This window comes from Leguminivora glycinivorella, chromosome 6 (assembly GCF_023078275.1).
Source record: "Leguminivora glycinivorella isolate SPB_JAAS2020 chromosome 6, LegGlyc_1.1, whole genome shotgun sequence".
NCBI classification, from domain to species: Eukaryota; Metazoa; Arthropoda; class Insecta; order Lepidoptera; family Tortricidae; genus Leguminivora; species Leguminivora glycinivorella.
This window is the reverse complement of record NC_062976.1, coordinates 5,508,527-5,528,043: the sequence shown is the minus strand read 5'-3', so window position 1 is coordinate 5,528,043 and position 19,517 is coordinate 5,508,527. Positions and strand designations below refer to the sequence as shown.

At 35.8% G+C, this 19,517-nt stretch overlaps 1 non-coding gene across 1 annotated transcript; it reads left to right on the top strand.

Moving 5' to 3' along the window:
- The first annotated feature begins 16,266 nt into the window (after positions 1 to 16,266).
- Positions 16,267 to 16,340, top strand: Trnai-aau. Its single transcript has one exon. It is a non-coding gene; the product is annotated as a tRNA-Ile (tRNA).
- Positions 16,341 to 19,517: the final 3,177 nt, after the last annotated feature.

The following is a 19,517-nucleotide window of genomic DNA, read 5'->3' as shown; positions in this document are numbered from 1 at the left end:
AATGTCATTATATCAGCCAGCATTATTGCACAATCAATTGCGTGTACGTTATCTTCACAATTATCTAAACATTACAACCAACTTTCCAGTCTGATAGAAATTATGTATAACTCAATATTTCCTGGATATGATTTTATTACAAAAAACTCTAGAGAACCTTTTTCAGAAATGTCTTTAGATTTATAGATTTACTTTTCATGTAAACTTCTTTATTTATGATTTAGTTATTTATTTAGGTACGGTTAATTTTACGATTTAGTTGCAGTTATATTACACCAATAAAATCAATAAGAAAAGTTAAAAATTATTGTGGAATATTGCAAAATAATTTGACGACCGGTCTGGCGCAGTCGGTAGTGACCCTGCCTGCTACGCCGCGGTCTCGGGTTCGAATCCCGGTATGGGCATTTATTTGTGTGATGAGCACAGATATTTGTTCCTGAGTCATGGATGTTTTCTATGTAAATATATACATATCGTTGTCTGAGTACCCACAACACAAGACTTCTTGAGCTTACCGTGGGCCTCAGTCAAACTGTGTAAGAATGTCCTATAATATTTATTTATGTATTTATTTATAATAAACGCCTTCTTCATTTGGTCACAAATAATCCATCAAAATCGCTCGACTCGTGTAGTTAAGTGAATACGATACAAAAAAACTAGATAACAAGTGTTTCAGTATTAAAAATCATCTTAGTTTTTCACACAGAGCTATTTCACAATCAGTAGTCACCGTTTCGCCATAAGCCTATAGATATCTTTAAGAGTATGACTGTTTACGATTATAAAGAGGCCGTGCTATTTAGGTGCTGTCTCTATGCCAAATATCATCGCATCGTAATCTTCTTTTTATTTCACTGTTTTAGCTCAGTGATCCGAAATGAATCTTGGCTTCCGAAACGAGAGCTTGCCAGATGTTCGATCCTGTTCCTACCACGAAGCTGATCGCCGCTGCACTGTCTTTCCAGGGATTCCTTTGCCGATCCTTCGGACTGGTGGCCAGTTGGTCCAAAAATGGTGATTGGTTAGTTTAGTTGGCCGAGAAATCGAAGAACTCTCTCACGATTGTTGTTAATTCTTTCTCAAAATTTTGGTGTCTTTAGGTCCAATAAGAAATGTCAAGGGTAAATTTTAGTCTCAGATCTTTTTGCAACGGAAATAATAAGTATGAAAACTGAAAATGGTAATGAGAGAAATGTGTGTTCTGGTTGAACAGAAACATCTCCTGAAAAATTCTACGTGGTGCATAAAATGTAATTCGTAAATGGACACGGTACCAGAGGCCTGACCAAGATGAAAACAGTTTACAGACTCCTGTTACTCAACAATCAGTAGGTACACATGTAACATCTATGTATAATATTGAAAATCTATATCGGATAAATACCAACTACATTTTTAACTATAGCTTAGACACCGTTTCAACACTTTCAACATCTTGCCTAATTTATTCTGTCTCTATTCGTGAGCTTCTTTAAATAATGCATCATCCTTGAAGTCAATGTTTTCTTAACAATAATACACTCGTATCTCTCCAATGTGCCAACCCTGGAAATTACCAGAAAAACAACATTAATTGATTCGACTTTGTTTGTTCAAAACATCAGTAAAAAATTCATTGGTCATTTTATGAGCTATTTTTATCATTATGTAGCTTCAGAAATTACAGATAACATTTCCTAAAGCATGAGCAAAAAAAAAATAAAGTTGATCATTATAAAAAATGATGATTAAAGTGTATGCAATAGGCTACTCTTATCCCTACTGTTGTCATAGTAAATTAGAGCAGCCAAAGTCCTTCAAGGGGATTAATAGCTTGTTATTAAGAATAACTTGTAAGTTGAATGTATTTTTAATGTGCTTGTTTAAGATTTTTGTGATGTTTTATAGCTGGATAAAAGTATCTTAAAAATACCTCATACTCGCCCCCTCCCTATACCTCTTACGTTTTTTACAGTAACTATTCTATAATCCTGGTCACGGCACCAATATAAACCTAGCATAGATATCTTTAAATGGCATATCAAGGTTTCTTGTAAAGTCCTTGAGTCCTAAACGAGACTGAGAGACATTTCTACACGTGTCTTGTATTAAAGTCAAGGACTTCTTGAAAAATCCTTCAGATGTTGAATTGGAAAGCTTTCAGTGTAACTATTTTAGTATTTCTTTGGCGCATTTATAGAAGAGCATTTTAAATAATTCGAATCAATTGGTATCTTGTATTCTGGTCTATTTTTTACTCTATTAAAAAAGACCAGGACCTACGTAAAATGACTTTCACTGTACGGGAAACTGAACAGCGCCCTCAAACGGATACCTACTTAACTAAACCAAAAATAACAGGTCTTTTCTGATACGCTAAATAAATTTAACGCTATCAAATAACGCATTCTTAAACGTCCAAAAGTCATGGTAGAGGACTAGAGGAAAGACTCAGGTTTAAATTCTAAAAACAAATCTTTAATTTACAGAGTCATGATACAAATAAAAATTAAAACAACGTGCCATCTGTGTCTCAATGTATGTACTGACATTGTCACACAAGGTGGGCAGGGCCGACCGATAGTGAGTCATGCCATGACAACTCAGTGGACGAGACGAGCCCTTTGTTGCGATACTCGGCATTGCGTGGTTAATAATTCTAATCACGCTCATTGTTTTGATATTTTTTTAAAGACACGTAGCCTTACCACTACTTTGACAATAACATTTTCCCCTCACTAGCTCGGAAACACGTGTTTTGTCCTTCAATACCAGCGGGTAAAAACGCATTTTATCCACTAGTGGGTAAAGTCATTTGATCTTGAATAAAGTCAAATTAACTGCTTTAAAATTGATAAAAGCAGGTGAATCTAGTAATAAAGATGATTTACCACCTGTGGAACTACTGGAAGCAGTGATAAACGCATTTTCACCACACCAACTGGTAAAGGCTTATTTTGCTATTCGAAAACAGATAGCAAAATTGCATTTTATCCACAAGAGAGCAAAGTAATTTCATACAAATTTTAACTTGATGTCTTGAGCTGGCTGGTATAGTTTACGTGTAAATGATGATTTTGAATCATAAATATTGATTAGATTGATAGATTTGATATAGTTTCATGTTTTGAAGTCAGTATTTTGTACGTGTTGGTGTGGTGAAAAAATTTGTGTTTCACTCGGTGGCAAAGTTTGTTTAACCTTCGTGCCTTGAAACCCTCGCAACGCTCAAGATTCCACTTTTTGAACCACTCGCTACGCTCGCGGTTCAATATTGGAATCTTTCGCTTGCTCGGATATCAATATTGGCACGTGCGGTTAAACAACAACTTTGCCCCCTTGTAAAACAAATAACTATTTTTGCGTTGTAGTTTCCTCGCTATAGTGAGGGGAAAAGTTTTGTGTTACACTCGGGTGCAAATGTATTTTACTTCTCGTGTGTTAAAAAACTCGCAAGTTCAGGATTCTATTCTCGAACCACTCACTTCGCTCGTGGTTCAACTATAGAGTCCTTTCACTTGCTCGTTTTTCAATTCCACACTCGGCGTTAAAATACAACTTTGCCCCCTTGTATAACAAATAACTATTATACGCTTTGCGTGAGTAACCTTCTTTGCAATGCCTCTCACTCGTATTGTCTTATCAATGCAAACGAAATGTACCTATTCCTAAAAATAAGATGAAACGGGAATAAATCAAAGTCAAACTCCTAGAAACGGTTTAGACCCAAGAAATCATCACTTTCGCCTGATTCTCATTCAAAAACTTATTATGCCCAGCCAACTGGTTTTGACACGACCTTATATTGTCTTGGTGATTGAAGTGCGTCTCTCGTACGCTTTTCACTACATTTCTCGTACATAAACTAGGGATTTTCGTCAAAAGAAAATAAAGCTTTGACAATATGGTCAAATTGGTCAATTGGCCAAGCCCAATCGAGCTTAAGGTGAAAACTATTAAATGGCCATATAACCATAATCGGTCGCCGTTCCTACGCAAATCCTCCTATTTTGTGTACACACAGGTCTTCGGGTCTCAATGCTTAGTCGCAGTACGGTCGACGTTTAGTCGCGGCGACCCAAATGGGGACGATTGGTAACAGGCACAAATGGTCACAGAAGTGACAGAAGTGTGCACTACGCGTGCACACATTGTTACCGTTTGGCGACTACTTTCCCAAAATCATTCGTTCATTTCATTCTTTTCAAATGGCGACTGTCAGAGACGTCAAAGTAAAAAAGAAATAAAATCATTTGACATTAAAATGTAATGGCGTAAGAATTTGTTAAAGATAAAATATTGTTTGCATTTGTAATATAATGTGGGCTAATTACCATGGCCAATTAAATTGCTCGAGTGATTTCATAAAATAAGTCTAAATTTATCAACGCGCCATCAATTTACCTCAGTTTAACCAGTAATAATATTATTGACTACTCGGTGTTTGCGTGTTATGTATATTGATTGGTGAAGTTTTAGTGCTCCGGTGCATATACTATACTGAAATAATAAAAATAATGCCTAGAAAACCAATAAAGTTGTTAAAATATGGATTAAGACGGTAATATTCCATGTAAAAAACAGTCGCCAAACGGTCACCAAACGGTCGACAAAGGGTCGCAAAATGGTCGCAGCGTACACGCGTGACCGAAAGCAGTGAATATTTATTATATTTTCAAAATGGCTTCATGTATTAATTTTTTCCAGGTATCCTCAAACTTTATAAACAATTAAATATGCCGTCGTACTCAGTTGCCCTCACTAAAGAAGATTAAAAAAAAATTGTAACGTGCGTACCGAGCTGCTGGGTTGTAAAGGATCGGGGATCATATTATTATGGTCTTCTATAGAGCAACTAGTATTTTGCGGCATTTCACAATTGACACTTGTTGAAGTAGTCGTCATTAATATTACTATCAACATTAATTTCAGCGATCTGTACTTCTTAAGTCAAGATTTTTGTATAGATAAGTGTCTACAAATTTGTAATGTTAAAGAGACATAAATAAAACGTAGTAGAGTAAATAATGTGTTTTTTTTTGTAACCCAAACAAAATACTTGTAGATACGAGTGCGGAAAAGAGGAAAATCGATACGAGTAGCGATAAATTAATACACGAACGAAGGGAGTGTTTTACTTCGACACGAGTTGTGAATGTCCTTTTCGCACGTGTATCGTACGACGATTTTCAGTACCTAAATCTAAGCTAAGAGTTTCGACCAGACAAGAAATGAATCATTGCTTGATTTGCTCGCACTACTGCGTTAGAAAAAGCAGCATCTGTACTGAAAAAACTATCATTGCGCAACAGAAATTCTATTAATATCACAGTAAATACTCTATTTCATTTGATTCCTACTTTTATTGTGTAAAGCAACACTACACTTCATTTTTATCAATAAGAATTAAAAATTATATATTTAATACATTAAGTAACTATAAAGTGCTTATCTATTTGTATTATCATTCTGCACTTTTCTTAACTTTCCCACATTTCTATAAAATGTCGAAGAGTGCTTAAATGGTCGTCGTCGTTTATTATTATTTAATTCGCTCATATTTAAATGATTCAAAGCAACCAGTCCACAACTTCACAAGACAGTTTGAGAAACCTTCGTATTTCAGATTGTCATTTGCGGATACAGTGGTTTAGGAGCAGTTCGGTAATCAGACCTACACATGTGTGTACAAATTCTGTCAATGTCACTGTCAGAAACCGTTCTGACAGTGACAATGACAGCCACAAATTCGTCCACATGTTGTTACCGTTATGTGTGCAAACGTCGACTAATAAAGTGTCGTTAAAAGTCATTCTGACAGTGACATTGACAGCCACAAATTCGTACACATTTTGTTACCGTAACGAGTGCACACGACGACTACATTTTGTTATTGTATCAATACGGTCGCATTGTTTGCACGACGTTACCACGCGTTATGTCACATTTGACAGTTAGTTACTGATTTGAAGATTTTGCGACTGAAATGGTTGTATAATTTTCCTAGAAAGTCTTTATAAAGTTCTACTTTTGTGATTTTTTTCATATTTTTTAAACATATGGTTCAAAAGTTAAAGGGGGGGGACGCACTTTTTTTTCCTTTAGGAGCGATTATTTCCGAAAATATTAATATTATCAAAAAACGATTTTAGAAAACCCTTATCCATTTTTAAATACCTATCCAACAATATATCACACGTTGGGGTTGGAATGAAAAAAAATATCAGCCCCCACTTTACATGTAGGGGGGGTACCCAAATAAAACATTTTTTTCACTTTTTATATTTTCACTTTGTTGGCGTGATTGATATACATATTGGCACCAAATTTCAACTTTCTAGTGCTAACGGTTACTGAGATTATCCGCGGACGGACGGACGGACGAACGGACAGACAGACATGGCGAAATTATAAGGGTTCCTAGTTGAATACGGAACCCTAAAAACGTGTCCTTAGTACATTTTATTTAGGAAGGACGTAAGACGCGCCCCCAGGCGATGCGTCGCTTGGCGCGCACCACGCCGCCTGGGGCGCGCCATGCGACATCCCTTGCGCGTCTTTCCTATACAAAATGTACTGAGGAGACGTTTTTTAGATTACATTTGGGCGGCGTGGCGCTGACGTCCATTCCGCGTCAGGACATGCGTCGCCTGAGTGGGTATGGTCCCTAAGGGTTCGCCAATGTCTCATCCCACACTTCTCTACAAATACATCGCTATAAAAAGAAAATAGTTTAGCGTAGGCCAAGCACCAGTCAAACCAGCTCCCTCTTAAGGATAACTTCAGGTTATCCTCCTTAGCGTGAATGACCTTCATTAACATTTAGTATTTTCTCCGAATCGCTAAAAATCGTATACATAAGTATAATAACTACCAACGATGGAAAATACCCGTTGTAAACACTGCACAATTACGACATATAATATGAATAGTATATGTTTAAATCGAAGTGAGTCATATTTAAATTCGATATACTTAATCATGTGGATTGTAAACCATATTTGTCAATTTCATGATACAGAGATATGTTATATTTTAAGAATTGTCCGTATATTTTTCATCTCTTATCTAATAAGAGTTTGTAGTTATTTGTGTTGTTTACTTTAGTGACTGTATTGTTTATTATTTATTAATAATAAAACAACGATACGAGATACTTGAAAATGAATGGGAAATTGTTTGGAAAATAGTTACTAATCATTTTTTCTTATTTGTCAATATTAACCTTCAGACTTTCTATCATCGAGAAAATTGTATCAAAATGAATATAAGATTTTTTTAATTGTTAGTACTATTTATTTATCCATCTTTAAACTTTTACAGACATACATGTAATCACCTCTTTATTTTTAAGCGGAAAAAATTAAGTGTCCTTAATGCTACGGCCCTGAGAAAAAACAAAAAAAAACAATAACATTGTAATAGCAAGCGGAACGGAACGTAAAAGCCATTAATTGACAATAATAAATTGACCTTTAAACTAAGCCCATCGGGTAACCGTAGGTTTAAGTGTCATACACGTGAGGGTATTTTTACAACTGTCAAACATTGGTTCTTATGTTGCGTCAACAATAAGGTTGCCATGTACCCGTAGCCCAAAAAACTACGAAAAAAACATTCGTATTTGGAACGCTTGATGCTCAAATTCAGGGCGTGGTTCGCAGGACCGGAGGCAAAGCGCTAACTGCTTGATAGCCCCAATATATCCTGGCCCATAACGTATTAGAATATCCCCCCTGGCACTCCTATCTTATAGGAACGTTGGGAGGGGAGAAAGGTCAGCTTATTTTGGTCGGATTTCAGCGCACTGAGTTCTATTTTTAAAACGATCGCACGCGGGCAACGCGTGGCTTTGTTTTGCTCCACCATGTTTGATTACAACGAACTTGAAGCCCTGAAAACATAAGAACCTAACGTATCTCTATCGCGTTTGAAATTTAGACTTTATATTCAAGTTATGCTGCTCAAATTTGAATGAGTTTGTCAAGGTAGTTAAGGTTTTTTGGCATGGAAAGTATTTACACATATTTACGCCGTGTCCCCTGAACAATGTCTGTTATCAACTGTAGCTAGGCGTGTGAGAAGTTCCGTTTATCGCTCGGATTAATTAGAGCATTGATAGCGAGTGATTAAAAATAAACTAAATACGAGTCTGTGGAAAATTTAATTTCTTTTATTGACTGATAACGCACGAGTATTACTCATCATCAATATCATCATGCGTTTGGTGCGTGACATTGATATTTAGGGCTCGGGGATATGCCACTCTAGTAAATATAACTTTATTTAGATTAACATAGGTCTGACCTTTGCCAACTTTATTACTGAATAATTTTATATCCGAGCCAGAAATACACCAGAAATTCCTAAACAGTACAGAGTCCAATTGGCAAAATGCCACTATGCTACAAAATTTCCAAGTCCATTCATCCACAATGATTTCTGTAGGCCTAGCACATGATGGCCGCGAGAGTATGTCGCCGCGAGATAGATGACACGTCTTCTTCTAACTGTATTAATGACATAAGGACGGGTAGTCTATCTCGCGGCGACATACTCTCGAGGCAATCATGTGCTAACCCTGCTGAACGTCAACTTTAAAGTCAGACCAACAATGTTTATATTTCAATAACGAAGCTGTTTTGTACATTTCCTGAAAATCATTTATTTTATCATAAAACGCTCCAGAACCGAAAAAAGCCCCTGAAGAGGTCCGAAGCCGGTGACGATCCGCCACCGACTGATGGGAAATAAACTCAGAACCCACCACGTAGACTCGGAGCTGATAACGCCGACCAATCATGGCTGACCTCCCGTCCCCCGCTCATTCACTTTAAAGAAGAGAATAACAGAGGGCTCTCCTAGAAAGGCAAAGCTCTTTTTTGATTGGTCGATAGATAAGCCGCTTGCGCACATGGTAGGATAGGATGCGAATGTCAACAGAAGATAAGGTGTCTGCGATCGTACATTAGGTATTTGTAATATGTGTTATGAAAATTTAAACGAGTTTACGTCAATGCGTGTTTTGCACCTGACTCTCGTTGGTTTATAGACGTGATAATTGGTGTTCAATGAAATCTTTGGAATAAGACAGACTTTAGACAGTCTACTTAGTGCAGATAATGAAAATGTACCTGGTTTATAGTTTTATATGTTGGCCGTTACCGATTTTTGCATTCATAGTGAAATAAAATATTTCGAAGTTAGACCAACTACATACAGAATTTTATAACATATAATATATCCGTTTCAAAAAAGTATTCAGTACTTATTAATAATATATCGACAAAAATATTTCCCTGTTCCTAAATATTTATTTAGACCCAGCTCTCTGCTTAGATACTTGACTTTCATAGCATAATTATAAATGCGTAGAAATAGTGATGAAATGGATGGCTCATTTTTATTTGACATTGATTAGATTAATACGAATTATATCGTGTCATATTTTCCAGTTACATGAAGGACAGGAACGATATTGATTAATATTTTAATAGTTTTGCTGCTGATATCTGATATATCATCATCATATCAGCCTTTTATCGCCCACTGGTGAGCATAAGCTTCTCTTCTAGCACGCCACTTCTCCCGGTCCTGTCCTGAGCTAGTCTCATGCAATATTCCAGATGTCGTCCACCCAACGAGCCAACGGATGCCAGGCTCTTTTTATTATACATTTGTAAGCGGCCACCATTCCGTGCACATTTTAGTCTAAATGCCAATGCCATCACTCTGCCACAGTATAACAAAGGGTACTACATATTGTATGACTCTGCTTAGTAACATGTCCCGCAAAAATCCATTTTAGTTTGGCAATGACGAAACCTACGTCTTTCAATTTGGTGCGGCGACGGAAATCTCCAAATCTCCAAGTACCTACCTACAGTAACTACTCGTTACTATAAATTGGTTGGTTACATTTAGTACCTAAGTGAGGTTAATGCAATCAGCTACAATTTCATACCTATTGTTATTTGCGAAGTATTTCGTTGGGGAACATTGAGCCACGATAATAATATAATATATCTTGTCTCGTAATGTGTTTACTAGTTCCATTCACGCGTCTGTCGAGTGGGCTTCCCTTAGTACATGAGCAGATTGCTGAATAGTAGACTTTAGTATGGGTTGATAGGGTTCATAAATGGAGGGTACAGGCAGACAAAGCATTCTGATACATTTAGGTAATATATTATATATAGGAGCTAAATGCTAGGTTAGTTAAAACAATTTAGCGTAAATCTGTCTCGCGTTTTTTGGCATTTTTTTATAAAAAGAAAATCTTTATTAGAGAAATAAAATTAATAGAAATGTAGGTACCTAATGCAAAACCAGACTGACATATATTTGGCCTTAAACTAGCTTATTAAAAAAAACTAAGAATTTTATTAAGGTTGCGAGGCATTACGCAACGCCTATGTAATTTCTTAAGGAATTTTACGATTTTGCCCTATATATTATATGTAATTTATAATTTAAAATATTTCCCTGAATTCTTGGGTATTTTAATTAGTTTTTAACCGACTTCAAAAAAGGAGGAGGTTCTCAATTACACTGAATTTTTATTTTGAATATCATTGAAAGGACCGTCTTGAACCTCATTTTATAATTACAATCAGAGCACATAAATAAATAAATATTATAGAACAGTCCTTATATAGATAAATACATACTTAATATACATAGAAAACATCCAATGACTCGGGAACAAATATCTGGGATTCGAACCCAGGACCGCGGCGCGGCTTACCAGGCAGGGTCACTACCGGCTGAGCCAGACCGAAATGATCCACTGTTGTGTATTTCAAAAGCACAAAAATTGACCGAGACCTAGGTCTCACGACCAACCATATACCTAGCTTCTTCTTCTTATTCTTCCTAGCTTTGTCCCATTTACTTGGAGTCAGCTCTCCTTATACGGTGTTGCCAGGCGCGTCTGTCCTGGGGGCCGATTTTGAATCTCGGCCATTCGATTTCGTGAAATTCATTCAATAATATCTCCACTACTAGCTATTTAAATTCTACTTACAGAATCGAAAACGGGTGGTCATAACCACTAGTTTTAAAATAACAGCCGTCCTTTTTAGGGTTCCGTAGTCAACTAGGAACCCTTATAGTTTCGCCACGTCTGTCTGTCCGTCCGTCCGCGGATAATCTCAGTAACCGTTAGCACTAGAAAGCTGAAATTTGGTACCAATATGTATATCAATCACGCCAACAAAGTGCAAAAATAAAAAATGGAAAAAAATGTTTTATTAGGGTACCCCCCCTAGATATAAAGTGGGGGCTGATATTTTTTTTTCATTCCAACCCCAACTTGTGATATATTGTTGGATAGGTATTTAAAAATGAATAAGGGTTTACTAAGATCGTTTTTTGATAATATTAATATTTTCGGAAATAATCGCTCCTAAAAGAAAAAAAAGTGCGTCCCCCCCCTCTAACTTTTGAACCATATGTTAAAAAATATGAATAAAATCACAAAAGTAAAACTTTATAAAGACTTTCTAGGAAAATTATTTTGAACTTGATAGGTTCAGTAGTTTTTGAGAAAAATACGGAAAACTACGGAACCCTTCACTGAGCGTGGCCCGACACGCTCTTGGCCGGTTTTTCAAAAATAGCATTACGTCGTTTTCCACAGACTTTCGAACGGCAAATTCGTGCGTTCTAAATTCAAAAATCGTTCTCCTGGGTCGTCACAGTTGATATTTGAGCGTCTTTAGTGCATTTTCACATTATCCGATCCGATATCGGATGTTGGACCGATATCCCATACATTACAGGCGCCATCTTGGATTTTTATTTAGCTTTTGAAATCTGATAAAGGATGTTGGACCGATATCCCATACATTACAGGCGCCATCTTGGATTTTTCTTTGAAACCCTTCCGACATCCGATATCGGATCGGATGATGTGAAAACGGCCTTAAGGTCATTTTGGATAAGTCCTATCTATATTGTCTTGGGTCTGCCGGGTCCACTAGGCTTTTCACTCATCTCCAGTACCCTTCTAGTCGATTTTCGGTAAGTTTTGTGACTAATAGCAGCAGTGACCAACCAACGTTTTAAAAAGTTGAAGGTGACATTTCCAATTTCTCACTAGAGGTCGCCATAGTCATGTCACGACTGGCCTATTGTCACTAAAGTCCCACTGTTCCTATAAACCTAAACCACCGAAACACACGCTCTCTAAAAGGTTAAAAGTTACCTTATATTGACATCATTTTACAAAAATAAACATAATATTACATTATTAACCCTATACTTATAATAATAAGATTGTTATTAGTAAAGATAATTTGCGAATAAGTTGGCCATTTAGCTAAATTGAAGTATAAACTATCTCTAAGATAAGCTGAGGGAGATATCGTAACACTTGCACCACTTGGGGGTTATCGAAAGGCCAACATTATTTACTTATTTTTCACATATTGTTTACTTATTTTATGTTAGGGTTCTAATGGCAGCTGCGGAAAGGTTTTTCCGTTTATTATTTCAACGTTTTGACTATATTTTTATTGGAATATTTTAATTTAAACCGACTTTGAAAATTAGGGATTTTTAGGGTTCCGTAGTCAACTAGGAACCCTTATAGTTTCGCCATGTCTGTCTGTCCGTCCGTCCGTCCGTCCGTCCGCGGATAATCTCAGTAACCCTTAGCACTAGAAAGCTGAAATTTGGTACCAATATGTATATAAGTATCAATCACGCCAACAAAGTGCAAAAATAAAAAATGGAAAAAAATATTTTATTAGGGTACCCCCCCTACATGTAAAGTGGGGGCTGATATCTTTTTTCATTCTAACCCCAACGTGTGATATATTGTTGGATAGGTATTTAAAAATGAATAAGGGTTTCTTAAGATCGATTTTTGATAATATTAATATTTTCGGAAATAATCGCTCCTAAAGGAAAAAAAGTGCGTCCCCCCCCCTCTAACTTTTGAACCATAAGTTTAAAAAATATGAAAAAAATCATAAAAGTAGAACTTTATAAAGACTTTCTAGGAAAATTATTTTGAACTTGATAGGTTCAGTAGTTTTTGAGAAAAATACGGAAAACTACGGAACCCTACACTGAGCGTGGCCCGACACGCTCTTGGCCGGTTTTTTATTTTACAAAGCACATAATAGCGTACCTCTAAAATATTTGTGATTATGATTCAAAAATATAACACAATTCTCAGAAATATGATTTTGCTTACTAAACATATTTTATGTTGAATAGTGTTTGTCTACGACGTAAAAATATGTATATTTTACCGAACTTTTGGACGGGGCTCTTTATAATAGTTTTATTTTGTAGTTTTTAGTATTTTTGTAGGTAGCCTTGTTGTTTAGTTTTATTTTTAGGTTTAATTTTAGTTTTAATGTTATAGTTTTAATTGTTTAGTCATATTTTTAGTGTAGCTATATTACTGTTTTTGCTATGAGACGTTATTGCCGTTGGCACCGCCTAGTGCCTATAATTTTGAATCTGGCGGACGTGTACTTAAAAATATTATTTGATCGGAACCCTTTCAGCGGCCTAGAGATACTAAACACTGATCACTGTGTGATCTTGGTTACGCCACTAAAAACAATGGTGAGTAGGTATCAACGAATACTCAATAATATGTTAATTAAGAATATCCGGATGAAACTAAAATGGAGTTTTCGTCATTTAAAAATCTTCCACCGGTTGCATAATGGTTCTGGAGAATTTTGAAAAGGGTTTATTTTTGTTGATGGATGGATAGCTTTATGTTCGTTTATTGTGTATGTATGTTGTATTTAGGACATACGGAATATGTAGATAAATACGTTTAAACTTAAAGATTTAATTTAACAGAAAGTAATTGACTGCCTGTCTTGCAAAACTAGAACTTGCAAAAGAATCGTTAATACCGAGACTTTCATAAGAATTTCCTAATGCATTTTTCCGTTCAGAAAGTTCTTTTTTACGTTACTCAATGCTCTTCATTAACGATAGTTTTATTTTAAGTTTACGTCATTCATTGAGCAGTAATTTCAAATGTCTATTAGTAACTTATCGTAAATAATTTTTAAGAAAAAAAAAACCGCCTTCCTTTGGGGTTCTGGTGATAAATACTTTCAAATGTTGGATTACCTATGTTATCAATTCGTCTGTATATTTTTTAATGTTTGTTATTCGATATCTCCGTCATTTCTGAACCAATTTTGAAATCTGGATGATTATGAAGTACTTACAGATGAGAATGATTATCAGAACGGAACTCTAACCAGGGGCGGCTCACTCTTCATCAGCAGTTCCACTGCACCAAATGTCACTGTTCTGGACGTAAGTGCATGCTGTTCTTATAAAAATACCAAAGTCACTATAAGTGTGCCGTTCAGATTTGAGGAGTTCCGTTCTGACCATCATCAGCAATTCCACTGCACCAAATATCACTGTTCTGGACGTAAGTGCATGCTGTTCTTATAAAAATACCAAAGTCACTATAAGTGTGCCGTTCAGATTTGAGGAGTTCCATTCTGACCATCATCAGGAGTTCCACTGCACCAAATGTCACTGTTCCGTACGTAAATGCATGCTGTTCCTTTAAAAACACAAAAATCACCATATGTATGCCTTTCAGATTTGAGGAGTTCCCTCGATTTCTCCAGGATCCCATCATCAGAACTGGGTTCTGAGAAAAATGGGACCAATCTGTATGCATATACATTCAATCAAAAAAAAAATTTCAAAATCGGTCTAGTAACGACGGAGATATCGAGGAACAAACATTAAAAAAAATAAAAATAAAAACATACAGACGACTTGATAACCCCTTCCTTTGAGATTTGGAAGGCGGTTAAAATAGTATGACAAGCACGGTGCTTTTTAAAAAAATCTTTCAATATTGTAATCATAATAAAATACGTTAAATTTACATTCGGATAATGAATAATGAATAATAACTTTCATATTTTATACAGGTATGTAGGTCATCTTTTGTTATTTTAAAAATAAAATTTGAAGGTTTTTTGTTTATCCTACAATCCATTTTTAACCGCCTTCCAAATCTCAAGGGAATTTTTTTAATGTTTGTTCCTCGATATCTCCGTCGTTACTGAACCGATTTTGAAAATTTTTTTTTGATTGAATGTATATGCATACAGATTGGTCCCATTTTTCTCAGAACCCAGTTCTGATGATGGGATCCTGGAAAAATCGAGGGAACTCCTCAAATCTGAAAGGCATACATATGGTGATTTTTGTGTTTTTAAAGGAACAGCATGCATTTACGTACGGAACAGTAGCATTTGGTGCAGTGGAACTCCTGATGATGGTCAGAATGGAACTCCTCAAATCTGAACGGCACACTTATAGTGACTTTGGTATTTTTATAAGAACAGCATGCACTTACGTCCAGAACAGTGACATTTGATGCAGTGGATCTGCTGATGGAGAGTGAGCCGCCCCTGGTTAGAGTTCCGTTCTGATAATCATTCTCATCTGTAAGTACTTCAGAATCATCCAAATTTCAAAATTGGTTCAGAAATGACGGAGATATCGAATAACAAACATTAAAAAATATACAGACGAATTGATAACATAATCCAACATTTGAAAGTATTTATCACCAGAAGCCCAAAGGAAGGCGGTTTTTTTTTCTTAAAAATTATTTATTGACAGATATAAAAGTACTTAGTGAATTTTAAAAGGTTGTATATGTATAGAAAATTATGACGTGTCAAAAATAGTCGAGGTCGAGTTACATCACATCTATCAATTTAACATTATCAAAAAAAAAACCTTCTTGATGCGTGATACCTACTTGTAATTCTAATTCCAACATTTTTAACCTTATAGGTAGGTACAATTTTATGGGTAAAACAAAATAAATTTTTACCATTATAAAATGGCCTATATAAATTCTAACTGACACGTCGTTAATTAAGAGTTAGTAAGTAGGCACCTATATACAGTCAAGTGTAAAAATATGGGTGCTTACAACTTATCAAAAATATGTCCCATAGCACTTTATGTCGGCGGAATAAGGTCTCGGTACATATTTTTGAGCGGATAAAATCGATACGTATTTTTGCACTTGACTGTACCTAACTATAAAAATAATCCCCTCGAATTCTATAAGATAACATATTTCGAATAACAATCCCTATCTTGCTTCAATATTTCATACGTACATACTACATCATTAACATCACACATTTTGCAATTTACATAAACGCTTGCACTAAAATATCATGTGTGCTCTGCATTACAGGGCTTTTCCTGTTATATCACCCGATACGTATTTTCGCCGCTGCCCACATCGGCCCATTAGCTCAGTTGGTTAGAGCGTCGTGCTAATAACGCGAAGGTCGCGGGTTCGATCCCCTCATGGGCCACTTCTCTTTTTGCTTTTTTTAGCCATTTTCTACATTTTTTTATCAAAAAGGATTTTTTTAAATTTACTTTATCGTCTTTTTATAAGTACCTACATGAGTTCCATCATACATGTAAACCTAATACGGGCGAACCTCTTAACGGTGGTGAGTATAGGACATAAAGAATGGAATTAAATAACTTTTACTTAATTTTTTTTTATCCATACAAATTAATTCGGCCCGCAACGTAATGCAAACACACTCGCGTTAAACGCTCGTTGACAGTTGTCATTGATTGTCATCGCAACCGCGTTTACAGTACATTGCTGTTGGGAAATTTTTCAAAAATTCATTATGGGGTGACAATTAAGAGTACCTAACTCAAAAACACCTCTTACATAAATAATGATAACAATATTGAATTATATGCCCGGTTTAATTTATCGCCCTTATTACGTTCACGCGCTGTATACCGTTTAAATTAATTTCAAAGAATGGTGGATTGTGGTAGTATAATCCACAAAAATAAATTTAATTTATTTTTGGATGTGAGGATTCCACAGGATACTGGAAAGGCTTTTTAACCAGCTTAAAAAAGATACTACTCAATATAAACTACTTCAACTTAATAATAATGAGTTTTCTAACATCTAGAGAACAGGCATCTAAATTTAGGGTGTTCATCATTTAGATTTCAAATTGAAGCTTTATAGAAATACAACCTTACTGACAACCCATATAGTAAGTATAGGTATCTACTTACCTTATTCAATATTTTATGTACCATTATTGAAACTAAATGTACACTAATTGTTTGAGAATATCACGTACATATTTCTGGATAGATTAGAGCAAAACCTCTCTGGGGGTTCCGTGTGAATTTTGGTTGACTGATATGCGACTTCAACTCTCTTCCATAAAACCAAAGATTCACCAATTGTAAAAATAAACACAGTTATACATTTCACATTAGAATCTAGTGATTAGATTTTACTATTACGATTAAGATTTATTAAAATAAAGATTGCTATGAACTATTCCGTCACATATTTTGCTATTCAAAGAGGTTACATGGGGAAAAAAGATATTATGTATAGGACATTCGTACACAGATTGACTGAGGCCCACGGTAAGCTCAAGAAGGCTTGTGTTCTGGGTACTCAGACATAATATATAAATACTTATATACATAGAAAACATCCATAACAGGAACAAATATCTGTGTTCACCACATAAATAAATGCCCATACCGGGATTTGAACCCGGGACCGCGGCGTAGCAGGTAGGGTTACTATACCGACTGCGCCAGACCGGTCGTCAAAATAAGGGATACCCCCATTTGCCAGAATTTCATTTGCCATAATTTTATTTGCCATCCTATTCAACAATCATAATATTGTTTTTCATAACAACTTATGCCATAATCATTGTTTACTATATTAATCTAGTGCCAGAAACTTTGTTTCCCATAAAGTCAGTTTCCATAATGTCATTTGTCAGAATAATCGAAATCCGTAATTACCACATTCCATACCATCATTTGTCATACAAATTAGCGTCCAGAAAAGTCAATTTCCATAATGTGCTTTGGCAGAATCGAAAACTACTATAATAGGTACTAGAAGGACTAGAGAATGAAACTGCTATCAGAAAGTAGGTTAGGTTAGGTTAGAACTGTGACCCCCTGGAAAATGAAACTGCTATCAGAAAGTAGGTTAGGTTAGGTTAGAACTGTAAACCTCTGGAAAAGGAAACTGCTTGAAAAGTAGGTTAGGTTAGGTTAGAACTGTGACCCCCCGGAAAATGAAAATACTATCAGACAGTAGGTTAGGTTAGGTTAGAACTGCGACCCCCTGGAAAATTAAACTGCTATCAGAAAGTAGGTTAGGTTAGGTTAGAACTGTGACCCCCTGGAGAATGAAACTGCTGGAAAAGTAGGTTAGGTTAGGTTAGAACTGTGACAACTGGAAAATGAAACTGCTATCAGAAAGTAGGTTAGGTTAGGTAATAATATGGGCAACAATTAATATGGCAATAATTGCTTAAGGCGTTTGAATATTCTATGAAACCATATTATTGCACTTAATAATATGGCTAACAAATAGTATGGCATTGTATGATTATGGAAGGTAATATTCGGATAAACAACGAGTATGTCATATGATTTTTATGGTAAACAAATCATTCGGGCAAATGAAATTCAGGCAAGTTAGATTCGGGCAAATGAATATTATGTTAAATGACTGTCGGGCAAACAATAGACAACCTCAAAATAAGTTTAAGAACCGCTGATCTACAGGAAAATTATAAGCATGTGTAGTCATAGTGATCCATCAGTCCACATGCATTGGGAAAATTTTCATCTATTGCAAATATTGCAATAAGCTCATTATATTTCTGCCATCAGCCGTCATATAGTAAAAAAGGTCATATAAAGATCCATATATCGAACACACACTACGATTCTACTTTTACTTCTATGGAGTTAGAAACACATATTTAGATAGAAGACATGTAGAAAGAAAATAGGCTTGAAATGTAAGGGGTCCAATATATCCTATGACTCTTCTCTTTTTGCAGTTACCGCACAGACTTCCACTCTTCATAAGTTCCTCCTTCTAAAAGTTATTATATTTCATGATTTTCAACGCGCTTATATCATTTTGACTCTAATAATAATTCATAAAGATAAGTTATCGACTTTGTTGTGGGGGGTTAGTTCAGGTGGGGGTCAGGAGATAAAGACCGGTTTGAGTCTGTTCGATCTGACCTTATAGGTCATTTGGAAGAGCATGCTTAGAAGGCTGGAGTTAGACCCTGGCGTCATGGGAACCTAGTAAAAGCGAGAGTTTTAATCATGGCCACAATATTAAGGACACTAAACACGAAATAAATTGATACATGATTTTGATGCTCTTAGATCGTTTTCACAATATCCGACCCGGTATCCTATACATCAAATGCTCATTTGACATCCTTGTTTTATCCGATATCGGATCGGATAATCTTAGGGTTGGCATAACAAGACCTTCTCTGAGTACGCTACTACAGATATCCCTAAATACTCATAAGAATGCCATGGATTAGAAAGGCCAAGACAAATCGACCTTAAACAGCCTTACAAAGTTCGGTTGTAAAGACCTACACTACCTACAGTCGCCATCAGATATATCTGAGCGGCTGGGGTGCCCAAAAATA